Source organism: Nicotiana tomentosiformis, chromosome 1 (assembly GCF_000390325.3).
Source record: "Nicotiana tomentosiformis chromosome 1, ASM39032v3, whole genome shotgun sequence".
NCBI lineage: Eukaryota > Viridiplantae > Streptophyta > Magnoliopsida > Solanales > Solanaceae > Nicotiana > Nicotiana tomentosiformis.
In genome coordinates, this window is record NC_090812.1 from 31,192,190 (window position 1) to 31,201,450 (window position 9,261).

A 9,261-nucleotide genomic window follows, 5' to 3' on the forward strand; every position below is an offset into this window, starting at 1 on the left:
ATTCTGTAAAACATCTAAGGCTAGTGATAAGGGCAAACTCCCTCAACCCAAAGTTCAGTCTCTCACCCTTTATCTGTGCTGTAAAAAAAATGAGAACCGGATGCGTTCAATTCATACTTGATGAGAAGGTGAATTGCCTGATTTTGGATACATATTTTGGGAAGGGAAAGAAAATGCCCAAAACATGTCTTCTTAAATAACTTTAACCCATTTTCAGACAATAACACCTTGATTTGGCCAGGAACAGCAGGGTCGGATAATGTCTGAAACCTAGTAATGCCATAATCAACATCATGTGGTGCAAAAAAATGTTCAATTTTGCACCAAAAGAAACAGTAAGTTAATAAAACTTGTTTAAAGACCAAAAAAAACAAAATAATCACAATTCTACTACACTTTAGCTACAGTCAGAAAGACATTAATATATTGCATACAAGTAAGTTGCAAAATTACTAAACATATATAACAACTGACTACATTGAAGCTACAAATGCACTGATAAAATTATGTTTAGAGCAAGAAATTAGAAACTAACAACTAGACATAATATATACAATTTATTTACAGAAAATAAAACTAACATCTACAAATAGAGCAAATAATAACCAATAAAACCAACTAAATCATGCAGTATATTCTCTAACAAAATAATTTTGAATAATATACAAGAAATCTACAATTTCTAGGGAAATGTAGAAAAGTTGATAACCAACAATAAATATACACAATGTAGACAAAATTTCTATAAATACAGAAAAATAAAAAATATGTATAGTCATGAGAATGAGAACAAGTTTTGTAACTAAAAAAAAAAGAACCAAAATTGTAACTACTAAAATTTTACCTTCTCCAATGACTGTTGGGGTATGATTTTAGGAGATTTTTGAACCTTCTTCTTTTTTGAAGGTTTGACAGTAGGAGTAACTTTGATTTTTTTTGCAGGTTTCGGGATAACTTCTTCTTCGACGAAATCATCATCACGAGCAATTTCTTTACCCTTCCGCTTTACTGATTTAGCAGATGTCGAAGATTCACCAACATCTTTGTCATGCTTGAGTTTTGTTCGAGCTTCTACCCTAGCTTCATGAGGGGAAACCTTGGACTTTATCTCTGGTTTTGCATGTGTCGATTTCACTACTTTTTGGGTGAATCCTGTGAGAAAACACCTAAATCAAAAGTAGGAATATCACCAACATTAGATTTTTTAGGGCTATTCTTCGGAACTCCTTTCTTCTTCATTGTAAGGGAAGGAAAATTTTAAGTTGTTACTGATTTCGTAGGATTTTGAGCGAGAATTCAGAAAAATTGAGAGAGATTATAAAAGATTTTTGAACAAAAATGGAAGAGAGCGTTAATGGAGGGAGAGAGTAAAGAATCGTGGGGGGTATGGACAGAGAAACGTGGGGGGAGTGGGTTATGTACGTTAGCCAGATTATAGGAGTTAATTGATTCTCATTAAATTTTTAAAATGTATATAATTGGTAAATTGTAGATACCTATGTAATTAAATTGAAACTTGAGTAGGGAGGGTAATAAAGTTTCAAATAGTGTATAGGAAGGTAAAAATCCCTCGGCAATATTGAATTTGATTTTTTTTTTTTTTGAACCAAACAACCTCTTAGTGTATTATCCAAAGTTAGCAAGAAAATCCAGGGTTTGAAAAGGACATATAATCCCCAAACTATGCCGAACATGCATGTTACGTCTTTCTGGATCAAAATAAGTTGAGGGTTTTTTATTTTTGCCACGCCCCAAACCTGGGGAGGCGCGGTTGGCATCCGGTGTCGTGCTGGCCCGAGCGAACCACTCTGTAACTCATGATCATTCGACCAAAACTAGAACATACATAGGTCGAGTTGGCTGAACTCATTCCTTTTGTAACTATCATGGGCCAACATGTCCACACCTCATAATGTACAACTTTAAGTATGCAAACACTGTATCAGCGAACCATCATATTTAAAACATGAATACATATGGTCGTCAAGGCCTCTGATATACTGTGCATAATAAACCTGTGTCAACAAAGCCTCTAAGATTATTTGACATCAAAACATGGTCAGGACAGGGACCCGACCTACCCATAAGTCTATAGCAAAACTCTGACACGATGACTTATAGACTCGGCTGCACTCCGAATGAAGTGGAGTCTTACTGATCCTTCGCTGAATGCTAACCTCGTCTACTATGAGGGCTCGCCAAACTGATTATCTATACCTGCATGCATGAATGCAACGTTCACAACAAAAGGACGTCAGTACGAATAATGTACCGAGTATATAAGGCATGTAAACCAGTATATAAAGGACATGAAAGAAACATGGAGTAAATGACTCAACCTGTAAGTCTGGATAGCTCTGTAAATTATGAAATATTTATAATGTCATGCATATGTGTATAAATGTCATATAATGCATAAGTCTATGCGTACATAACATCATCAAGCCTCTGAGGGCATCCCATCATATCATCTCAGCCTCTGTGGGCAAAATCACTAATGTATACCAACTGACCAGGTGGTGGTGCGTGTATAATGCCATAACCTTTTTCCATACCCTATATACATATAATATACTCGTATATAACGCCATCTGGTCATGAGTCAATGTACATGTATAAATGAATGCAATGCATAATAAGTAAGTCAATAAGATCTCTCGGAATGTCATAAGATCAATATGCCTTCGGATAAACTTTATCAGCTACGTATTTTTCTGAGACCATGAAAAGAAGATATAATAATAAGACATATGGGGAATCAACAACATAGGCACCCATAGTGCTTCTATGAAAAAAGACATTTATGAAAGTTGTGCATTTGCTCGTTTTATTTGTATCATAGGGATCATGCCAAAAGGAAAGAAGGAATAGCCTTAACATACCTTAATTGTTCGTATGATTTCGTAGAAGATCATAGACAACAAATCGAACCTAGATAAACTTCTTTAAAGCTTCCCGACACCTTACTTCATTACAAAGTAATATTTGGCTTGCTAAGATTCAGAGGACATCGACGTGATAACCATGAAATCGACAGAGGAAGATTACAATATTTGATCTTGGAAGGAGGAGTAGAACGTGAACTAAATTGATGTAAGTTGATATAGAGATGAAGAAGAGAACATTATTGCATATGGGTCTTTTATAAGGCATAAACTTTTCCTTTCTAAAAGCCTTAGCCACTAATTCTCAAGAAAACACATCAACTAAACAAAATGATGAGTCACATAGGTTATAAGCATATAAAGGTGGATCATTCGTTAAATTAAAGAAAATGGACTTTGATCTTATCCACAAAGTTGATTGACTCTTCTTACAATTTTATTAATATAATAATAAATAGATATCTAATTGAGTAGACACTATCACCTGAACCAGCATGGATAATATCAAGAAAACTTAAAAATCTTGTCCTCATCCTAAAATACTACTATTAAAATAATAAATTATGGTACCATATAAAATTAATACATACATTATTATTTCATTAAAATATCCATATAAAAATACATATATTTTATCAACTTCTAATTTTGCAAATCTCGTATAAAGAGTATAAATTTTTGTACGCTTAATTCTCAAAACAACAAAAAGATAACCTTCTTTTCTTGTAAGAAAATAATTTCTATCTTTACAATAAAGAATATCTCATAAACTTTCTTATATTATGTCTATAATTTAAAGCATATTCGGGAGTAGTAATATTAATAACTATATAAAATTATATTTTTCAAACTTTTTTATAAAAAATGTTCCACTCAAAATAAATACCATATCAAAATGTATCTAACGGTATCAAGGTTGTTAACTTACGGGATCTTACAATAATATTGTCACAAATCCTCTATAACCTCATGAATGACCTTAATCCCTTTTAAGCTCATATGGATTACTACGACTCATCCTAGTACTAAAATACGGGACTACTAAACATTAAAGACCCCCTTTCCATTCTACACGTGTAATCCTCTATGTGCAGACCTAATGACTCATCACCAAACTTTACACGTGTAAACCATGTACTTTAAGTACTATGACTCATATATGCACACTTAGTGCCACCCTTGGCCAAATTAATGCCACGTGGCAGCCTACTAAAGTTCCTCTTTACATGTGTCATCCCTTAATCACCCTTTCAATACATGATGACACCATATATTTTTGTATGTATGGATATATAACACTTACTTTCACTTATCCACATCCCACATGGCTTATGTCCACGTACTACTTATTCAATAGTCCTAATAAATTTCTAGTTTACACTACAATCTTCCATCTAACCAACTACACATATAATTAATTCTAGCACTCAATTCACTTAAATACTAATATATTGCATATACCTTACTATCATGGTCATGTGATATAACGCTAGTCCATAAATATGATGTATTATAGTTTGGACCGTATTTCATCCCAAAATGTCAAACTTCGGCGATACTCAATTTCTTCGATTCGTTTACCCCCTGACCTTGATAACACTTACTTATCACTTGTTTGAAATATCATAAATACTTATAACCTCAAAAATAGTCTCGTCTTTTAACTTATGTCAATTATCTTATGAAAAATCTAATGTAGAAAAGTATGGGATGTAACAATTTTATAGTTTAAAAACTATTCGTTTTTATTAAATAACCACTGGCGCGAAGCATTTGTTTTAACTGTCTTTGAATGCTTAGGTTCTGGTAGTTCCGAACATAAATGTCCAATATCAAATGCTGCCGCTGCTTCCTCATTTATTTATTATTATTATTTTATTACGGTATATCTGCTCTTGTCTTAACTCTTCCATTCAGTCCACAACAAGTCATGTGCTCTTGATATGGCTTTAATTAAGATTAACAAGATGCAAGTGGGTCAGAGAAATTATGTTGTTACTAGCTTGCTCAGCTACTAGACATATTAATGAAGATGGTATTTCTTATTTTTTCTTTTCCAATTTCTTTTCTTAGTTCCTCGATCATTTTCTCCACGTAACTCATCTATATTTTATTACTTGATTAATTATATGAATGTCATGCTTTTTGTATGTTTTGTTTATGAGATTAAGATATATTAAGGCAAAATAGGCTAAATGGCATTTATACTTGTGTCACTTTGTCATGCCGGTCCCCAAACTTATCATTTTGCCAATTGAACACTTACACTCGTTCAAATCGTGTATAATAAACGCTTATGACAGGAGGTTACCAGTGTGTGTAATACAATCTCCTACACGTAGGACACCACGTCATTACTAGTGACACATAGGAAAAAAAAACTATTGAAAAATAAGATTGGCCACCCAAACCTAATATTTTCTGTCATTTTACACTATCGATTATTCCACGTCATTGTTTATTTTCTCAGAAAGTATGTTTTTTAAAAATTTGAAGAAAAATCCAAAATGCCTCAATAAACAACCTCATAGCCACCATTCAACCTCTTTCTTTATCTGACCACCGTGAACCATTCCCTAACCACCAGCAAAGATTGTCCTTTCAAAATTCCACCCAACAACAGAAGATTTCCTAAGGGAGGCAATAACACCGAAGTGCGCAAGCGCACACAAGTGCTGCAAATTTTCAACAAAAAGCAAAACTCCAGATATGCAAGAACACTAAGCCAAAAATCAGAAGCCGTTGGGGTAGTGAACGCCCAAAGATTCAGACTCATTAGCGGCGAGTTGTAACCTTGATTCACCAAGTTATTTCAACTAACCTAACCAAAACAAGTGCAATGAAAAAACAGTAACGAGACAGAGCCAAGAGGTTGTTCACCCGAGGATATGAGTTTCGCTGAGAAGTATACAAATACCAACAGTAAGGGCCACCAGACAAATTATTCCGGCGTGACCAATTCCAAATAGCGAAACACATCAACAATAACCAAAACAGATATGTTCGTCAACCTAAAGAGTCGTCGGAATCAGAGACGTTACTACCACGGGTAGGACACTACAGCAGCATCTTAGGAGGAACGAAACTCGCCGGAACCCTAATCAGTTGGGTTTTGATTAAACAGAAAAAGAAATGAGAAATGTAAAAGATTCTTTTGTTAAAGAAATAGAGAAAAATAGTATATTCCTGCTTGATTTTGTGATTTTGAAGGCTCATCCATTGTTTACAGTAGTGTGGAGGGGAAAAGAGGGAGGCGGAAAGAGGGATTGGGGGCGAGAAGAAAGGTGGGAGAAACTGAGAAAGAGAAGAAAATTGGGAGGGGGAGGGTGGTAATTTCGATTAACTTATTAACTTTACTTCTTCTTTTTTTAGTTTAATTCATTTTTAATCAAAATCACTAGTATCACTCTCTTTACACACGTGTGTTACACATAATTTGTCCACCTCAGCTATGTCAATGCCACATAAGCTCGGTCAATGGTCAGAGGGATTTAGAAAATTAGTTTTGAACGAGTGTAAGTGTTCAATTGGCAAAATGATAAGTTTGGGGACCGGCATGACAAAGTGGCATAAGTATAAGTGCCATTTAGGCTATTCATTTTCTACTTCAATGTCCAATAATTTAAGTTAATAGTATTATCCCTGAATATCAAGAAAATAGAATTTTTGCAGTTGGAATAAACCTTGTGCGATTCAATAGTGTTGAAATTTGTCTCTAGGTGAATATGATGCTGCCCAATCTGTCAAGATTTGTCTTCCTTGACCGGTCGGATATTACAGCAGTAATCTCGGTGCGTATCACTAAGGAACCGACAATCAGCTAATCAAGGGATTTTTACCTTTTATAGAATTGTACCTAAAGTAGGACTCCTCTATTATTTAAAGGGGGGTCTGATAATTAATTTAACACACTATAATACACATTCCAAAGCAACATATTATTATTTTCTTTAAGTTCTAATTCTTCTTGATATCGATCGAAATACGTTCGGCTCGAGGTGGCTAATCTTCCAAGGCTGAAACTATTCAATTCGTGTGGTTTGCATTTACTTTATCATTATCTATTTCAATTGCAATCTAATTTATCGTTTTGTGTCAAGTTAGTCCACATATCCTTAAAACCACTTACAAATTCAATTGTTATCCGATTTTGAGGGTAAACAATTTGGCGCCCATAGTGGGGCTAAGGATAATAGTGGTTATTTGATATAAATTTCCATAACACACACTATTTTACACTTGTTCTTTGAAGTGTCTCTAATTTCAGGTTAAAACTCAAAATGTCGAACTTTCAATCAGCACCCCTACATACTGACAACGAGTCCGGTCATCACGGTGAAAATAACAACATAGCACCCGGTGACGAAGTACCACCCATTGATCCCATCAGAATTCCGGTCGCAGACCCAATTGACGCTAATTCACATGTGGCTATTGACACAAACTTGCCTACCGACCCCGAGAATAGCGTCCATGGTGGAGCCCGATCGGCGGCTCAAAATACACAAAATATTGGTGGAGACGAGATCAGTTTAAGGGTGATCTTTGAAATGCTGCAGGCTCCACAGACGGCGATAGTTCAGTTACAAAACCAAAGTCGCGCACCGAGTAGAGTTGAACCCGATCCACCCCGAGAAGTCATCTGCAGGGATGAATCGGTCGCTGATAGTTGAATGAATATGAATCGGGGACTAACCCCGAGATCATAAAGATGCTCGAGGAACTGACAAAACGAGTAGAATCAAGGGAGAAGAATAGCTAGTGACAAAAAGGTGGAAACCTACAATTCCAGGGTAGACCAAATTCCAGGAGCACCGCCGATATTTAAAGGCCTGGATTCCAAGAAGTCCGTGAAAAACCTTTTTCCTCCGAGCGCGGCTCCAAAGCCAATCCCTAAGAAATTCCGCATGCCCGAGATTCATAAGTATAATGAAACGACCGACCCAAATGAGCATGTCACCTCTTACACATGTGCCATCAAAGGGAACAGCTAGGAGGATGATGAGATCGAATCTATCCTGTTGAAGAAGTTCGGGGAGACCCTGTCAAAGGGAGCTATGATATGGTATCACAACTTACCTCTTAATTCTATTGACTCATTTGCTATGCTTGCAGATTCTTTCGTGAAAGCACACGCTGAGGCCATCAAGGTCGAGACCAGGAAGTCAGGCCTTTTCAAAGTAAAGCAAAAGGATAACGAGATGCTCAGAGAGTTCGTGTCCCAGTTTCAAATGGAACGGATGGACCTGTCACCAGTCGTTGATGATTGGGATACTCAGGCTTTCACCTAAGGGCTCAATGTCTGAATCTCGGCAGCTTCACAGCAGTTGAAATAAAACCTAATAGAATATCCGATCGTTACTTGGGCCGACATGCATAACCGGTATCAATCGAAAATCAGAGTCAAAGATAATCAACTCGGGGTCCCTTCGGGGTCCGTTTATCCTGTTAGAACCATCGACAGAGTCAAGAGAGACACCGATCGTGAACCGAGATCAAATAGGGATCAGTATCAGCCGTATAATGGAGACCGAAAAAGCAGTGGACCCGGGCGGAACACCATGAGAAATGAAAGGAGAAGTGATCGAGGACAGATCAACCGCGGACTCATGAGCAAAAATAGCTTCGATAGGCCCATCGGGACTAAAGAAGCACCGAGGTTATCGGAATACAACTTTACCGTCGATGTTGCCGCCATTGTATCAACTATAGGACACATAAAAGATACCAAATAGCCTCGACCTCTACAATCTGATCCAACCCAAAGGGATCTTAACCAGATGTGTAAATGTCACAGCACTCACGGCCATAGAACGGAGGATTGCCGACAATTGAGAGAGGAAGTAGCCCGACTATTCAACAACGAACATCTTCGAGAATTCCTGAGCGACCGAGCCAAGAATCATTTCAGGAATAGGGATTCTAACAAATATACCGAACAAGAAGAACCTCAACACATCATTAACATGATCATTGGTAGGGTCGATAGCATACATGGGCCGATGTTAAAGCGCACCAAAGTATCCATCACGAGGGAGAAACGAACTCAAGATTACATACCGGAAGGAACCTTGTCTTTCAAGACGAGGACGCGGAAGGGATCGTGTATCCCCACAATGATGTACTGGTAATATCTGTACTCGTAAATAAAATTCGAGTTAAACATGTATTAATTGATCCAGCTAGCTCGGCCAACATCATCCGATCGAGGGTCGTGGAGCAGCTCGGTCTACAAGATCAAATTATGCTTACAGTTCGAGTTCTAACCGGATTCAACATGACATGTGAAACCACTAAGGGTGAGATAACATTATCGGTGAACACCGCCGGGACCATCCAGGAAGCTAAGTTTTATGTGATCGAAGGAGACATAAGG

General features: G+C 36.9%; 1 long non-coding RNA gene across 1 annotated transcript; it reads right to left on the bottom strand.

The window, feature by feature from the left end:
- Positions 1 to 1,927: 1,927 nt before the first annotated feature.
- On the bottom strand, positions 1,928 to 3,193 carry LOC138906569 (uncharacterized). Its single transcript, XR_011414025.1, has 2 exons — positions 2,883 to 3,193; positions 1,928 to 2,217 (listed from the first exon to the last, which is right to left on the bottom strand). It is a non-coding gene; the product is annotated as an uncharacterized lncRNA (long non-coding RNA).
- Between the last annotated feature and the right edge of the window lie 6,068 nt (positions 3,194 to 9,261).